An 18026-nucleotide genomic window follows, 5' to 3' on the forward strand; every position below is an offset into this window, starting at 1 on the left:
TGGAGCCATGAGACATGTGGGGTGGGTTCCTCTGCCACTGCTTCTCACCATTTCAGCACAGCCCCAGCCCTTGCTCCTGCACAGCGGAGTGCCCTGGTGCTGTGGGTGGCTGGTGGGAGAAGCTGACAAAATGCAGCTGTGAGAAGCAGAGGCTGGAGAGATGTTGCTCACCAACACCCATGCCCTGGCCCCAAGAGCCCTATTGGCTCTTCTTTGTCGGGGCTGTGGCAGGGAGCATGGTGGAGCTGAGCCAAGACCTCCTGGCCTGTGAGGAACATAGCCATGCCAGAGATTCCTTCTGCCAAGGCAGTGTGGGTGCTGTGGGGTGCCCCACTCCCTCTCGCTCTACTAGTGCTTCTGCCTCTGTTCAAGCTTTCCTGGGCCACCGGGGACCCTTCCATGCACAGATGAGCAGCCAGGGCCATTTGCCATGGGGAGCAGGGGTTGGTTCTGGGGCCAGCTGGGCCCCTCTGGACTGGCAGAGGCCTGCCACAGCCAAATCCTGCTGGGGGCCCCAGGCCAGTTTCCTATGGCAGTGCCAGGTACTGTCAGGTCCTGGAGCACCTAAAATTCTAGGCTTCTGCCTGTGCTGGTCCTCTGTGGGTAAATTTCCTTGTTTCTGCCCCTCCTGACCTGTGTACTTACACTGTGGGGAGGAAGGGCTTGGTCTGGGCTGTCCCTTGAACTGTGGAGATGTTTGATTGCAAGCAGAGAGTCTTTCACACCTGCTAGCCAGAGACCAAGTAGGTGTTGCTCCAGGGCCTGTAATAACTGGTGTGTGGTACCTGTCACGGAATACCACATGGTTGTGGCTGTGTTGCTCAGGTGTGACCCCCATGTTTTCTCAGAGGGGGATAGACCTTTACCTGTGCCACACTGACTAAACACTGGCTGGTTTACTTCCAGGGTGGATGGCAGGTCTCTGTTTTTGTGGCCAATGGTGTAGGTGTTTCTGTTGTGGCCTGGATCAACTCAAGATGTTGGCACTGGTGCTTCAGAGGTGGAAGGTGGCTGATGGCAGGTAATCACAATCCAGCACCTGCTGCACACTTCCTTCTAAGAACAGCCAGCCTCTGCCCCAGACAGGCCTGGTGACACACTCGGGTGTAGTGGGACTAGCAGCTTGGCCAGGTGCCTCTCTACTGTGGACCCCAGCACTAGAGACCAGAAAGAAACTGGGATGGGAAAAATCAAAGCATGACTTGAAAGCTAAACCCTCATGAGATGGTTTTCTAAAGGTCAGAGCTGAGCCTAAATGGACTGCAGTGATGATGTTGCTGCCTGGCTTGGCTGTGGGACGGTGACGTCTTTGGGGTCAGCTCTGTTCCCAGCACAACTCGGGTGTTTGCTGTGGTGAGCAGAGGGAGAGCCTCCTGCAGTCCTAAGCATAGCTCCCTGGTCAGACTTGAGGTAATGAAATGTGTGCTTGATAGGCATTGCAGGCTTTGGGTCAGAATCTGGGATTGGCCTTTGAAGCTCCTCTTCAAAGTAGAGCATGGTTCTGATAAGCTGCATGTGTAGTTAATGCATACTGGCTGTCATCTCTTGTCTTTGCAAGCCTGCTGTCCCCAGTTTGTGCCAGAATCTTGAGTTGGGAGTCTGGCCCAGCTGCAATTTCTCCATTGGTTTGCAGACCTTGTCCCACAGGTTGAGGTTGGGGCAAGCTGCTGGATGATTAACAACTTGCCCTGCTGAGCCAGGTGCTGTTCTCCAGATAGTTTGGATACTGCTTGAGGAGAAAGGGGTAAAGCATGTGCTGCCCCTGGCTCAGGGGGCATGGGGTGACTGTCAGTGTTGGCACAAAAGAAAACTTGAATGACCAGAGCCAGGTGATAGCCCTGACCTGCCTCACAGCACCAGGGCTGTGCCTACTGTGCGGCTTGCTCCTAGTCCCAGTTCCCAAGCAATTCGGTGTAGGATCTCCAAGGCACAGGGCTGGGGGTGGGTAGGGGTTCCCTGTCCCTATCCACAAGACATTTCATGCAGGGTTGGGTTTGAGAGGTGTGTCTTTCTAAGCCCTGAGAAACATCAGCATTGTTTTCTGGGCTTGAAACTCTCTTGGTATGTTTGGTTGGGGTCTCCAAACCAGAGGCTAGATACTGTTGTTCTGAAGGTCTTAAAAAACTGACAAAGTGCAGTGTTTTCAGAGACATGCTGAAAAGAGAGACTGCCCTGTGCATTTTGGGGCTCAACAGAAGAACAAGTGCTGTGTTTTCAAAACTTTAAAAGGGAGACTCAGTAATTTCTTTCTGTGTCTCAGAAATCTGAGACCAAACTGTGTGTTGTTGGGGCTTGGGAAATAAATTGAGCCCTTAGTCTCTGTCTCACTGCATGAAAAACAAAGTGCTGTGTTTTTTGGGGTTCAAAAGCAGGGACTGAGCACTGCCTTTCTGAAGCTCAGAGAAAGACAGTCTTGTGTGTTTCCAGCACTTGAAAATGCAAGGCCGAGTGCAGTGTTTTCTGAACTTGGGAAGAAGCACCTGAAGTGCTTGCTGTGTTTCTGGGACTTGGAAGCAGAGGCTCAGCTGGCCATTTTCAGCCCCCAAAACAGAGGTGTGCGGGGGTGGAAACTTGGGTCGCAACAGAACATTTGGAGGCAGAGGGGGCTGGAGGGAGGGTGTTGGGGTCCTGGTGGATGAGAGGGGGTTGGGCAAGGCCTAGTTGCTCAAAGGGAGGCCAGCACATGCTGAGCCAAATTACATGTCTGAGATCGCCTTTTCCCTCAGAGACTCTCTTCATGTGTAACGCTTTTTTTTCAAGGTGTGCATGGCCACCAGAATAGTTAGTCAATATATAGATTAAATACATGTATGGCAGTTCACATTCACATACAAGTTATGACTGATTGATTTATGATCTTGCCAAAAGTCCAGATTGCTGCAATTATCTGGAGCTTTAATTGTCTTGTAACAAGTGGGAGCATGCAGCAGTTGAAATGTATATGAGTTGGAGCTTCTTGTAACTTGAGCTGGAACAAGATGGAGCATCCATCAGCTGGAAGAGCTGGAGCTGAAATTAGCTGAGACAGAAACAAGCTGGAGCATCTCTGAGCTGCAGCTGCAATTGAAACAAGCACGAGTAAAACATGCTGGAGTGTCCATCAGCAGGAGCAGTAAGAAGCAGGAGCTTCAACAAGGTGGAGCTCGAAGTACCTGAACCTGAAAGAAGTTGGAGCATCCATGAGCCAGACCTGTATGAAGCTTGAGCTGAAATGGAAACAAGCTGGAGTGAAACAAACTGGAATGTAGATCAGCAGGAGCATCTCACTGCTGTGAAGAGCTGGAACTGAGATTACCTGAACAGCTCTGGCTCCTGCTGCTTGCTTCCTGCAATATAGAGCTGAAGCTGGAAGAAGCAGGAACTGAAATTACCTGGGGTGGTAATGCACTAGAGTGTCCATGAGGTAGAAGTATAAGAAGCTGGAGCTGCCATACAGCTACATTAGCTAGAGCTGTAACAAACTATGGTGTCCATCAGTGACCTGTGTTCCTAGTGCAGTTGGAGTAGCATCCACAATGTGTAGCCTCTGGGTTAGCTAGAGCCAAGCTTACCCACAGCTGTAACAGGAAGGAGCATCTGTAAGAAATGCTTCCTGGCTGGATCTGAAATTACCTGGAGTCAGAGCATCCATCAGCTGGGGTGTCCCATCAATCAGATTTGTATTTTGAGGCTGTCCCCAACAAGGAGCTCTTCCCAGTCCAGCAGGAAGGCCTGCTGTCCTTACATGAGTGGGGAGCCTTGCCTCTTCCCCTCCAGCTCCCCTGGGGCAGCCACGCTGTGAGGGGGTGCAGGCAAGGCAGTGTCGGCGTCTCCTCTGTATCTGCAAAAAGGGAGTGAAACTGAAATCTTGCTTTTGGCAGAGGCTGCCCAGTACCACACATGGGAGGTGAGGAGGAAGAAATGACAATGGGAGAGCTTGGGCCTCAACCAGAAAAAAACATGTTCTTCCCCAAACAGCAGGTGAGAATGTGCACTTCCCTGAAACCTTCCTGCTCAGTGAGGAGCACTTCAGGCATTTACAACATCTAACAATACTGGGGATGAGGATGGGCTGCCCCATCCAGAACATGGCCTGGCACACCACTTGCCCCTCTCTGGCTTCCACCCTCACCCTGCCCGGGAGTGGGACTGGGGGAGCTGCAGGCTGCGCTTCACATCCTGCTAGATGTCATAGCCACGTCCAGTGCTAAACATCAAATAAAGCTGAACCAAGCCAGGTGCGTTTCAGCAGGGGCCCAGAACAACCAGGAACTCCAGGGGGAGCAGGACAGGGCTGTCCTAGTATGGCTGTGTGGAGAGTCATGCCAGAACTTGCTGGGTGCAGGCTCGGTGGTTGCTGATGGTGTGGGGAGAAGCTGCCCTGGGACTGGACTGATGCAGGAGCTTCTCTCTGTTTCCTTGCAGTGACCTGTCCCAGAACTGTGGGGCACAGCCCCAGTCCTTGGCCTGGTCCTGCTGCAGCCAGGGCCCTGTTGCTGGTGCAGATGCAAACTGCCCTGCAGCAGGACATTTAACACCACCAGAACCTGAAAGCAAAAATGTTTTCTTTCCAAGCAACAGCCACACACAACAGAGATGAGAGATGCAGCCTTGACCCTGCTGCAGCCTGGGAGTGGTGCCAGCCCCAAACCACCCCACAACAGGAATGGTACCACCACCAGAAACCACAAGCATGGCATGTTTTTCTCCTCAAGCACAGACAGGCGCAGCTTTCTCAGCTTGTGTATATTTGGGATGCTTCCAAGGTGCCTGACCCTGCCAGAAGCCCCTAGAACATGGCACAGCTGCTTGCCTGCCTATTTTAGAGCACTTGCTGAATGTTTTTCTCCCATGTTGGTGTCCCCTGGCACTGCCTGTGTTGGAGTCATGCTTCTTGCCCTGGCCCAGGCTGAGCTTTTCTGCTGCTTGGCTTCCCCCTGCACCATTGCTTGTACTGAAGAAATCAGTCATGAAGAAGCAGCTGCAGCATCATGGCTGGGAGGACAAAGCTCTTGCTTGAGCAGGAGCTCCTGGCCCTGGTGCCAGGGCCATGCTATGGCAAGCCAAGAAGCAGTGTTGTACCTTGTTACTCCAGAGTGGCCAAGGATCATGGCAAGTTTCAACAAGGACCTGCCTGCCAGTGGTAATAGCTGGATGCTTGGCACCACTGAAACACAGCTAACAAACTGCATTATGGAGAGCCCAGAGCTGCCCATCCAAAATATCCCACAGTGGGAGCTCCCTGTGCCCGGAGGTGTCTGGTGCCAACACCCCTTCTCAGAGACACTAAGTGTCATAAGAGTAAGGAGCCTGGCCAGGCTGTCCCTGCTCTGCTCCCCCAGCCATCCCCAACCTCAGCTGCACAGAGACTGCTGCCAACAGCTGGGACTTGGGTGCTCTCTGTGGCTGCTCCCTGCAGGCAAGAAAACCCATCACCGAGAGTAAAGACCAGTTTTGAAGATGTTCCCTCCCCTCCCACACTGCTCTTGCTACTGCAGGCTGAGGCAGTTTTGTGTATAATTTACCAATTTCCTCAACCATGTGCTGAGCTCGTCCATGAGGTGCCCTGGCAAGGACAGGAGTGATGCTGGGTCACTATTTGGTTCCCTTCTTTGTCTGGGAATGTGTATTCACCCTCCAGGCAGGTGCCAGCTGTAGGGGACCTGTGCTGTGGAGCAGACATGAGGCCCCATCCTGCTTTCTGGTGGAGTTGTCCAGGGATGGCAGAGCAGTCTGGGCTCCTGGCATGACCCAGGGATGGCAGCCCATTTCCTATGCCTGCCTGGGAGCCACAGTCTGAGATACACCTGTGTGCGGGGAATGCTTGTACTCACTGCTGGGCCCTGGCTGCCAGAAGGCCTTGTCTATCCCCTCCAGGTGCCCAAGGCCTCTCCGCATGCACAGTCTTCCCATGGTGACAGCTGAGAAGAGAAATATTTTAATGTCTCAGACAACGTCTCTTATGTCATCAACCCCTAATCAGTGCTGAAAAAAAAGCAAAGGGGAGGTGTGAGGTTAAATATATGAAGGGTTGAGAGAAGGATCATGGAGAACAAAATATTCCAGCCAAACAAGCAGATGACTTATCTAAATGTTAACCCTACCTGTAATATGTGACTAACTGATGCCTTCAAACCACTGTTGCTTTCAAGTTTCAAACAAAAAATGAGATGACATTGAAAATCATTGCATAAATACAAGAACTGCTAAATTCGGTTAAAGTACCAGGTTTATGTGTTTCAGAAGAAGGAACCCTGCAGATATGAACCAGCACAGGGGACTGGAAAACAGTCATTGAAAAAGATGAGCAAGGCAGGAGGTTGAAGTACAGGAATGAATGTGCTGTTTGTAGGCCCCATTCTAACCCAGGACACCTACAGAGAGGTAATGTAAATCACTACCAGTCACCCTCTTAGCTGCTCCCATCTGCCTTCCATTGCACAGATGCCATCATCTGTGCTGGCTGTGTGCAGCTCACAGGTCTGTGGTGCTCGGCTTTGCTTCAGCTGCTCCAGTTGTCTCATCCTGTGTGAAATAAGAAAGGAAATGAATGTCATCTGCAACATGAAAAGGGAAAAGTATAACACTTTCCTTTTTTTTTTTTTTTTTTTTTTTTTTTTTTTTTCTTTCCACAGGTGAACTGCCATGGCTGCAAGTCCATCTTAAAGGCAAAAGAAAATGTTCATCCAAGGTGATAAGCACAAGATCCAAGCTACTTGTGCCTCCTCAGCAAAGCGCCATTTCCTGTGGCAGGGAGGGTGGCAGCTGCACCTACTGACTGTCCTCGTGAAAGCAGCAAGCATGATTGACTGCTGCTATATTGGGCAGTATAAAGAATTAAGGGGATCAATCACTGGGACACTTTCTGTGCCTGGGTGCCAGGAGCGATGCCAAGATGCTCTCTGATGTCAACTCAACATGCTGCACCTCAATGAAAGTGAATGTGACTTGAACCGAATAAAGCCCTCTGGCTCTGGGGGCTGGGGTGGCCACAACCCTGAGCCATCCAGAGGAAATACCTGATTTTGGGATTGCCTAAAATCAAGCTGCAATTGCATCCCATGGGGGATGTCAAACATCGCTGGAGGAGAAGTATTAAGCGTGGAAACACATTGCCAGCCTGGCTGTGGTTCATACAGAGTGCAGCTGTGAGCAGTTGAAGCAGCCACTGCCCTAGCCAGTGGTGCAGGAAGCAACAATGTGAATCTCTGCTTGAGCAGAACCATCACACCGTGCAGGAGCACCAGCAACTGTTTTGAGAGGGCAGAGACGTGAGCCCCAGCTGCTTGCTTCAGGCACAGGACCTGTAATGGAGCCTCCCATAAGAATGCTGCAGCACTCTCACCTTCCTGCCCAACCAGCTGCATATGTCCAATGCAGCTAGTGGCACCGATGGATCTGCAGTGCATGTTTTTGTGCTGGCATTGTTACCATGAGCAATAACCTGCAGGACCAAGAAAAAGCACCGGGAGGTCCAAGTGACTGACAGACCAGATGATGTCCCCAGCAGCGGGTACAAGGAGTTGGTGTTTCTAACAGCACAAGCACCTCCTGGGCCAAAGCCCAGTATCATGACAGCAATGGGCAGTGATGCAGCATCCCCCAACTGTGTTGGCCAGTGGATTCCCAAGCAGTGAGAGAAACCGAGAAGCGAGGAGCAGGTGCTGGGCCTCAGCCAGAGCCCAAAGCCAAGGGTCGTCCCATCACAGCTACCAACCCCCACATGAACCTGCCCCAGCAGGGGTTGTGTTCCTGTCACCGTATGTGTGGTTCTCTGGCCCTGGGGCTTGCATCAGGGGGGGCGTCTGGGTGCCAGGGCAGAGGATTAGACTGGGAAAAACGGGAAACCTACTACACCTTTCCCTCCAGCAGCTTACCGTGCTCAGCACCCTCATCTCGTCTCTCCCCCTCTTGTGCTACCTTCCTACAGCACAACCCCATACCCAGAACAGTCCAGCCCGTGGCTCCCTGGGGATTCCCCTGCCTGAGGATACCGTGGGTGTCCCCACGCGTGGCAGGGGGAAGATTTGCGGAGCGGAAAGGGAGGCAACAGCGGACGGGGACCGTAGGCGTGACTGGGTCATGCCCATGTTCCGAGACTCTGCGCTCGTACTCGGCTCTTCCCCGGTTCGGGGGTGGGACGGGGCCGGACGCACCGCGGAAGCCCCGGGACGGCTTCTCGTGGGCGGGTGGAGAGCAGCACTTGGCCCCCGGCAGGTGGGGCCCGGCACCGAGCAGCAGAGCGCGCCGCAGGGCCGAGAGCAGGCCCCGATGCTCCTGCGGGAGAAAAGCCGCGTCTGGGGCCGGGGTAGTTGCCCGGTTCTGTTCCGCTTTGTGCCGCGCCGGGGCAGGGGGGAGGCGGCGGGGCCGGGCGCGTTACGGGGCGGTGGGTCGTGGATGTGGGTGGGTTCGGGCTCTGTCCTGGGTCTGGGGGGACAGAAGCGGCCCCCGGGCCGAGCGCTGCCCCCAGGGTCGTTGGCAGCTTTTGGGGCTGCGGCTCGGGGAAGTAGGGGCCGCTCCATCTGGCTTTTAGCCGCTGTTCAGGGCGGGGAGGGGCAGTCTCTGCAGTTCCTGGCGCGGGTCGGGCACCCTGCAGTGCCAGGCGGGTCACTGTGCCCGCACGCCGGGGAAGGGCCCCGGCTGCAGCCGCCGGCGCTTGCTGGAGGCGGCCCGGGCCGCCCTCCCGGAGTGGCTGGGCGGTGCTGGTGATACCGGAGAAGTAAAGCTTGAAATGGCAGTAGTAAATCGAGGTCATGCCTGTGCTGGTGCTGCCCGGGGCCGAGCCCTCCGCAGTGCCCTAGCACTCCTCCAAAGTGCATGTGGGGCCCTGGGGGTGCAGGGTTGTGGGGTGGCTACATGCTCTGACCCCTCCTTCAGCATTGCACATGGGGACTGCAAAGGGGGTCAGAGAGCAGACAGGGTGAGCTGTTTTGGGGGTTGAGAATCGAGACCAGGTCTTTTGTTCCTGGGGCTTGAAAACCGGTTCCTGCACCTGATTTGGGGGCTCAGAAACAGCTGGAGTTGTGCATTTTCAGGACGTGGCAGAAAGGTCTAAGTCGTGTGGTTTTGGGCTCGGGAACACAGGTCAAGTCCTGCATTTTGGGGACTTGGGAACAGGCTCAGCAGCTGAGGGTTTGGGCTCAAAAATGGGCACTAAAGCTGGTTTAGGGGCCAAATGCAGCAGCCAGCTTGGCTGTTTGTGTAGGTGGGAGGCCATTGGAGGCTGTGCGGGAAAGTAGGGGGTGGGCAGGGTGCATGGGTGCTCACCAGAGGTGAGAGTCTGGTTGTGTTGGACCCTGAACTTCAGGAGGCCAGTGCGCAGCAGGCCAAACAATGTCTGAGGTGGTCTCTGGGGGGAAGAGCACTTTTCAGACCCCCATGCCCTCTTCAAATCTAGCTTTTTGTATGCTGCTTAGAATAGTTATTAAGTAATTAATCATACAAACTGATTAATGTTTATACATTGCACAGCTCTGACATTTAATAGTAATAGTCAAGTTATGATAGCGATTGATTTACGACCTTGTCAAAAGCCCAGGCTGTTTGAAGTAGCTGGAGCTTGTAAGGAGAAGGAGCTGAAATCAACTGGAGTGGTGTTGTAGAGCTGGGGCTTCCATTAGCCAGAACCATAGCAAGCCAGGAGCTAGAATGAGAAGGGGGGTCTGCTGTCTATAGTATTAGCTAGAGCCAAAATTCTGTGGCTGTAGTGAGCAGGAGCTGCAGTTAGCTGGAGTGTCTGTTCTCTGGAGCATCCATCAGCTGGACTATGCTCCCAGCATGGCTGAAGCATGGCCAGGCACTGGCAGGGCTGTCCCCAGCAAGGAGCTCCTAGCAGCAGGGGAGTCATCTTTTCTGCCAAAAGGGAGCCCAGCTTCTTCCCTCAGGGATTAAATCCATGCAGTGTGCCCCCCTCTGTGCAGAGGGTCTCTCCAGGTCCCATTCCTGAAGGTAGAAGTGAGTCCCCTGGCTCTCCTGGGGCAGCCCTGCTGTGAGGCACCATGGGCAAGACGGCAGCACAAGGCAGTCTTCTCCTTGGTCCCTGGCAAAGGTGAGAGAAACTGGCCAGAGCTGGGGTGCACGGTCCAGCCCTACATGGCACCTCTGGCAGAACCCTCCACTCTGTTTTCACCCAGCCAATGGTGGGACAAACAGGTTCATGTTTTGCCTTTTCTTTTCCCAGTGTCACCTTCTGCATCACATGAAGAAAGTCTTGCATGGATTATTTCACTTGCTCGTCAGGTAGTTGCATGTATGGGGCTGGGGGAGTGGGAGAAACGTTTCTGAATTCAGGGGCACTACAGATGCTCCACATTAATTCAGAGAAAAGGCAAATTTCCTGCCAGTGCAGAAAAGCTGATGAAAAATTTCAGCGCATGCCTCATTCCTAAATTGGTCCCTTAGTAGTTACAAATGTTTTCCTTTCAGGTAAAAGAGATATATTTAATCTATAATAAACTAAGACCTGCCTGTTACCCTTTTTAGGGTCAAATGTGTTTCTTCTGTTTCCTCGTACTAATTTTATGGGCAAGTTGGTTACAGCCTTTTATTTTAATATGCGTAACTAAATTTTTAGTAATACATGGTGTCAGTATAGTTAATTTTTGAGCACTGAGATACCAGTAGAAATGTAATGAATGAAACATAATGAAAACTGATGTTTAAACTTGATTTTTTAAATTTATTTTTGTTAGAGTTGGCATTTTGTCATGGCTCAATCCACTGTTCCATGCAGCCTTCAATCTAGAACTTTTAGGTGAAAAAAGGTTTGTCCTTCCAAAAAAGCACTAGTAATTCATAGGATTGAGGTGTAGACCTGGAGAGTTATTTAAGTACAAGATTAGAATGAATTTCACTTAATGTTGCTGCTGTTTGCCTTCACTTTCATCAATTTCCCCATGGCTCCATCATGGCTGGGAGCTCTGAATGGTACTTTTTCAGTCTCAAACATGTTTTTTTCCCCCAAGAGAGGCTACATTTAAAAGTTAATTAGTTTCCTCACAAATGTGTAAGTCAATTATTAAAACCACAAATATGACACTGGTTTTACAGATCTGGACTATTTCTGAACGCATATTTGTCACATGCAAATGTCATTGGGATACAGTTCGTCTGCACTTCATGCTTTGATGAGATGATATGCTGAGACAGGCATGAACTCCAAAAGGAGCGGAAAAAAAGAGATACAAGGTCACAGGGGTTTTTGTTTTGTGTGGTGTGTAGTGTTTTTGTTGGTTGGTTGGGGTTTTTTGCAGGGGGTATATGGTGGGGTTTTGTTGGTTTTTTTGGGGGGGAGGGAGGGGCGGGGGGAGTATTAAATGAAAAAAAGTGCAATGTTGACTGGTGCCACCCTGCAGAGCTCTTGTGCTGTCTGACCTCTCCATTTCTTTTCTTTCAGTCCTCTTACATGGCTGTAATTGTCATAATTTTAGAAGAGCAGTTATGTTACTTGCCTGTGTAAATGTGCTGGTAATACCAGGAGGGTAAATGCTTAAACCACTGGTGAATAACTGGGCTACAAGTAGAGTATCTGAAGGAAGCACAACAATAAAAGGAAACAAACAGCAAGTTTCCAAAAAATTGTGTTTGTCAAACACATCAAAGTTCTGTTGGCAAATATTGTTTGGCAATGTGTTCAAGTGGCTATTTTTGGTAAACATAAATTTTCAGGATATTCAGGGTTTGCCACAATGAGAGACTGGACACTGCTTGATGCAAGCAAATGTCAATTTATTGTATACAATCACAAGTTTATATATGTTATCAGAGGCCTAACAGATTGGTTCTTTAAACTAAACATTACATACTAGGCAATCCCTAATTGATTAACTACAAAGGACTAAGTAAGTTTTTTCAGTCATCAATTAACAGCAACGTGTTAATTCTCCTTGGAGCCATCTGTTCCTCATTCCCTTATCTTGTTATCTATTCACATTCCTTGGCCTCCTGAGGTTTGTAGCCGGCCTCCCAAAGTTTATGGCCGACAAGCTCCAGCACATCCCTGCTTATCAGTTGGACTGTACTTGGAGACTTGCCTCTCAGGCCTTATGGAGACTTGCCTCTCAGGCCTTGTCCCACAAGGGTTGTGTGTGGCAAAGCATGTCCCTCTGTTTATGTGTCCTGCTACATAAATAGCATCAATCAACAGCACATCCAGCAGCAGGGCTATTTTTCCCTACACTCAGTATTGCCACAGTAGAGCGGTGATATTTAGACATAACAAATGAGTTTAGGAATGGAAGGAGAATGCCTGTTTTCTGTAAGGGCTGTGAACGCTGACCCTTTTCTCTATTTGCTGCTTCCTGTGCACATAATAAAGCTGTTTCATTTTTCTCCCTTGTTTCTGGTCTAAAAATTTCAGAAGCTGTTGCTGTTGTGGGTGTGCAATTTGTGTTACTGCATTTTTGTAGAGTTCTAGTTATGGATCACTTCTGCTGTGGTGAAGTGTCAAGGTAGAGTTTTCAGCTTAAACCTTAGAAACTACATTCACTGAAATTGGTGTAGGTGAAACTGACCTGGCACATGCACCTGCTTACTGGGATGCTCGGTGTCTCCTCATTGAAACAGCAGGGTGTATGTGGACATGGTAGAGGTGTGCTCTGGGTCTGACAGCGTTCTGTTACTTTCACTGTTGCAAGATGGAATAGAGTATGTGCCTGTTAAATCTAAGGACAGTCAAAAGTTGGGAGGAATGTTAAGCAGCTTTGGCGGCACAACTGCAGTCTTAAAAGATCTTGACTGTTTGGAGAAATGGCCTGAAAAAAATCATTCCTCTTGTGCAAGGAGGCAGTTCACAAGGACAGATGTGTTGCTGTACTCTTAAACAAAAATGTTCAACTTGGGACATATAGGGTGAGGAAATCGTGTCTATACGTAGACTTGAGAAATTGCATGTAAGTATCTGTCTGTCATCTGCGTGAAGCTATGGAAATGGTTCAAGTGAAACTGAAGCTGCCAATGAGTCAAATAAAGGCACAGTTGTCTAAAAAATGCAAAAGCTTTAGTGGCCTGTATCAACAACCATACTAAAGATGGTACAAAATAATTTTTCCTCCACTTGGTTGTAGTCTTCACAAACATTCAATAAAAAAGGAAGCTTTAGATTCCAACCCAGCTTTACACTGAAGTGTTTTTTCCTTTCTCAGCAGAATGTCAAGTGCCACCCTTTCACTGTGGTTGTCTTTCTTCTGCCATGAAAGTACAAGATGAGTGGAAAGAATCTGTAGTGGTCTGCGATTACAAGGTATGTCTATGATGTGTGGCTGCATTTTTCCTAAGGTACTTGTAGTATGGATTTTAAAGTTGATATTAAGAATGTGCCAAATCTCCTTGTGTACTTTTCCTCTGAAATATTTTAACACCAAGAAAAAAAAAAAAAAGGTCTGTCCTGGAGCATGTTATGCCTATGCAATGCTTTATTCCCTCCATTTATTTTCTTTTCCTGAAAGCATAATCTTCTGTTTCTGTGTGATTACTATTAAATGATAATGTGAAAATGATTTTGTACTAAAAGAGGAAAGAAACTCTTCATAGGAGTTCAGATGTTCATGATGAAAGCTTTATGCTTTTTCAGTCAATAAGTTTTTTAAGTATAGTAGTACCCAAAAACCTTGCTGAGATAATAGCATGCGTACTAAAAGCAATCAAGGTCAAAGAAGAGACATGGACAAAACAGGACAAATTGGCTTTGCCTGCCCATGTTTTCCAGGCTTTCCTGAGAAACATTAGCAGCCTTGTAATTAGTGATAGTGAGTCCTGAGGTGTTTTTGGTGAGTGATTGCTTCAATAATGTCTTTTTTTCCTTAACCTGCGATGTGTAATGTTTTGCTTCAGTTGGAAAGAGATTTTCCACAATGGAGATCTTTCTCATTCAAAGAAGGTGCACTTTATGAACTTGACATCAGATTGGATCTTCAGAGACGATGTACTTGGCAGTAGAAATAAATCATCGGCCACAAGACTTTTCACTGTCTTAAAAAACCCCAAGAAAACTCAGTCAGTTTCTTTCCAAAGACCCAAGTATAGCAGGTCTTCCAAAAGCTGATGACATCGCTGCTCTTTGGGTTCTCAGTCGTAACAGTTGAGATACAAAAACATATTCCTCTGCTTGCTTCACTGTAGCCAAAAGCATTAGCAAATCTACAAATCCTTTTTGATAGCCTTATGTATTGCAGCACTAGAGACCTGACTTTTAAAATTTCTTTTAAAAAATAAAACTATATGGGGGATCTCTTATCTCACTGATTATTTTTTTATTATTATTTCATTTATGAGGGGGAAAAATGTTATACTTGACAAACTGACTTGCATTATTTAAACTAACTGCCAAATAGCTGTAGCATACAATTTATTAGGAGTATTTAAGTAGTTAGGCATTTGTTCTAAATGTTTAAAAAGAGAGGCAACTGAATATTACGGGGTTTTTTCCCAGTATTTTGCTGGAATGCTCTAAAGTTCTTTCGTTTCTGTCTTGCTTTCAATAGTGTGTTTCACTGGCATTTCAGTAGCATCTGTCTCGGGCAGTGCAGCTGGCCAGATGTCCCTACCAATTACGTAATGCACAAAAAGCCCTTAGTCAAATTGTAACTATATTTTTGAGATAATTTGATGGTATTAATTCACAGCTATGCAAGTGACATTAATGCAACAGAAAATTAAATACTTTACCAGTGTAAGTATTTTTAGTGGATGCATATAAACATACACACCCCTTTTCACGTACATACATTGCCCTTTTATAAAGGGAATTAACTGAGATTTGTTAGGTTTACTTTTTAAAGTTTTACACTTCACTTTCAGCTTTATTGACCAAGCAAGCAAGTTGTGCAGCACCGTGAGGGCTGTAGCTGTTGTGATGGATCTGTAAGCGTAGATTCTGATTACAGTACAACTTTGCCCTGCAGCCTCACAGGGTTATCTCCCTTCAGCAGTGCTGTAAGGAAGGATAAGACATTTCCTACACTGGCAAGAGTGTTTACTTTTGTGCTGACAATGTGTTCAATGTCAGTTAGTCTTAATACTGAGAGTTCAAATCACTCTAGCTTTTAAAGGTTGTGTTGTATCTTGAACTGACCTGTTTGCCTAGAATCCTTTAGCTGAACTACTATCCTATCCCTTATTTCAACTGAATTCCTCTACTTTATTGTGCGTAATTTTTTTAATATGCTGAAATGTAGTTCAGGATTTTTGTTTTTCAGATCTCTTGTTTCAAGCGCCTCGTGATGCTCAATAAGATACCCTGCAGCCCAGGTTTGCCTGCTGGTTTTTAAGCACGCTGATGGTAAGGGGCCAGCCCTGTGGCCAGAGGCTCCTGGCGCTGTTTCCAGTGTGTGCCCCACAGCCAGGGCTGTCTGACGCGGAGTCTGGGGCTGACAGGGACTGGGGGCATTTGTTCTCCTGGGGAGCCTGTCCCAGTGTGGAAACGGAGTGCGAATGTCACAGTGCAGAGCCTGAGTGAGGCACCATCCTAGGGTACACTGCCCCTGTGCCATGGGACAGCCACCAGCTTGTGAGATGGGGGCTGGGGGGGGGCTGCAATCGTTTTGGGAGCTGCCCCCCCCCTTTATTTCTCTAGCAGAGTCCCTGCGGGGCCGGGGTGTGTGTGTGTGTGTGTGTGTGTGACGTTTACATATGTAAATAGCATTATTAAAGTAACAAGAGTAACAAGCTGCTGGTCAGGACACTCATTTTGTGCCTTTTTTGGGGTGTGAATGAAAGGGGATGGGTTCTTGGGGGGTGACAATGTCATTTGGGGCACCCCAGTGTCACTGGAGGGATGACAATGTGGCATAGGAGCAGCTGAATAAGGGATGGGGGGGGGGGGGGGGGGGGGGTGTCACAGGGTGAGATTCCCTTTGTGGGACAGCCCAAAAATGCCGAAAATTCAGAGGGGGGTGGCCACCAAAAAAATTAAAAACTGTAAATATGGGTGTAAGACATTGAAATAGAGAAAACTTCTCATTTTTATATATTGAAAAATAATATATGTAAAAGGATTTAAAAACAAAAACCTGTATCTGCTATATTATACAAAGGATTTTAGAATATAAAAAAGTGGAGATTTAAAGGTTTTTAAAATACAAAAAATAAGTGTATATATAAATTAAGAAATAAAAGTCTTTAAAATGCAAAAAAAAACCCTATATATATGAAGGAATTTAAAATAGAAAAAAGTTTGAATAGACCTAAGTAAATACTGTATGTCATCTAAATAGAGATTATATATAATTTTAAACAGGTAACTAAGTCTAAAGAGATGTAATTGCAAGTAGATATCTAAGTCTAGAGAAGTCTAAAAAGATACTAGTGTCAAAATGTACGTCCAAACAGATAGCTAGTCTAAACAGATGTTCTGTATTGTAAGTAGACATCATGTAAGTAGTCATAGTCTTAACAGATATTCAAGTGTAAACATATATATTAAATAGGTATTTTCTGTGAAATATATGTGTAAATAAGTAGATATTTAAGTGTAAATGCCTACCCTATATTTTTAAAATGCAAAGAAACCCTGTTTATAGAAAGGATTTAAAAACTTCTCTAAATATCTATCTATTGAAGATACAAAAGTGCAAAAGTGCTTTCAAAAGCTGCCCCTTCCACATTCTCCTTTTTCCCCTTTTCCCATCCCGATTTGGGGCCTATTCCCCTAAGTGTGGACTTTCCTCTGTGGGGCAATGCATGGCACAGAAATACCCTAAACCCCCTGATTCTGGGTCTGTGATGGGGGGTGGGCAGGAATTGGGGCGAGGGGGAGAGGAAATACCATTCTGAGGTTTCCAGGAAAGCTAAATCCACCTGGATTTGTGCAGCTGGAAAGCAAAAACCCCAACAAACTACCCCCTTTTTCAGGCTGTCCCTGTGTTTTAATTTCTTCCCTCCCTGCCCCATAGCCCATTTTTGTCTTTATCGTTCTCTCTCTGTCTGGCTCCCTATTCTTTAATTCCTTCACCTCTTCCAATTTAGCTCATCAAAGTTTTTTTTGTATTTCTCAGTCTCTGTCTGTCCACCTCACTGTTCCCTTTAAAAATTCCTGCACCTCTGCCCCGTGGCCCATCAGTACTCTTTGTTTTTCTTATCTCTCTCAGTCGGGTTCCCTGTCTCTTCCTCCTCTCTGGCCTGTAGCTCATAGCTAATTGACTGCCTCCCCTGTCCCCCATGGCTTCCTTTCCGTTTTTCAATCCCCCCTCTCTGCCCTGTAGCCGATTGCTGCTGTATGGAGTTTACATGGCAGGGTTTTGCTGGCTGGGCTAGGGAGGGACAGGGGCTGCAGGAGCGGCTTCTGTGAGAAGGAGAACCAGGAGCTGCCCCCGTGTTGGGCACAGCTAGTTCCGGGTTCAGGATAGATCTGCTGCTGGTTAAAGCTGAGCTTATCAGCAACACTGCTAGTGCCTCTGTGGTGATATTTAAGAAGGGCTAAAAAATGTTGCATGGGAGCTGTGATAGAGAAAATGTGAGTGTGAAACAGCCCTGCAGACACCAAAGTCAGTGCAGAAGGAGGGGGAGGAGGTGCTTCAGGAGGAGCAGAGATTCCCCGGTAGCCAGTGGTGAAGACCATGGTGACACAGCTTGTCCCTCTGCAGCCCATGGAGGTCTATGGTGGAGCAGACATGAACCTGCAGCCCATGGAGGACCCCACGCTGGAGCAGGTGAATGTGCTTGAAGGAAGCTGTGATCCCGTGGAGAGGAGCCCATGCTGGAGCACGTTTTCTGGCAGGACCTGTAGCCCGGTGGGAGGGACCCCATGATGGAGCAGAACAAGAGCATGAGGAAGGAGCAGCCGCAGAGACAACGCTGTCCCCCTCTGCTGCTCAGGGGGAGGAGGTGGAAAAGTCAGAAAAGAAAAGAAGTCCAGTAAAAAAAGAGAGGGGCAGGGGGAAGGTGTTTTTTAGATTTGTTTTTATTTCTCATCCTGATCAGGCTTTGATTGACAATAACTTAAATTATTTTCCCTATGTTGGGTCTGTTTTGCCTGTGACAGTAATTGGTTAGCAATGCCTTTCTCCTTATCATGACCCACAAGGTTTTTTTATTGTATTTTCTCCCCTCCC

At 48.1% G+C, this 18026-nt stretch overlaps 1 protein-coding gene across 1 annotated transcript in view; it reads left to right on the forward strand.

Annotated features, from left to right (window-relative positions):
* Nucleotides 1-17930, forward strand: part of BMP3 (bone morphogenetic protein 3) — a 69929-nt gene extending 51999 nt beyond the window's left edge. Inside the window, exons 5-11 of the mRNA XM_080409169.1 lie at nt 907-3136; nt 3861-3960; nt 4555-4745; nt 6615-8196; nt 10160-11166; nt 13125-13219; nt 15174-17930. The gene's annotated coding sequence lies outside the window, so the exon portion shown is untranslated. The remainder of the gene's footprint in view (nt 1-906; nt 3137-3860; nt 3961-4554; nt 4746-6614; nt 8197-10159; nt 11167-13124; nt 13220-15173) is intronic.
* The last annotated feature ends 96 nt before the right edge of the window (nt 17931-18026 follow it).

The sequence above is a fragment of the Falco punctatus genome, assembly GCF_963210335.1.
Source record: "Falco punctatus genome assembly, chromosome: 1".
NCBI lineage: Eukaryota > Metazoa > Chordata > Aves > Falconiformes > Falconidae > Falco > Falco punctatus.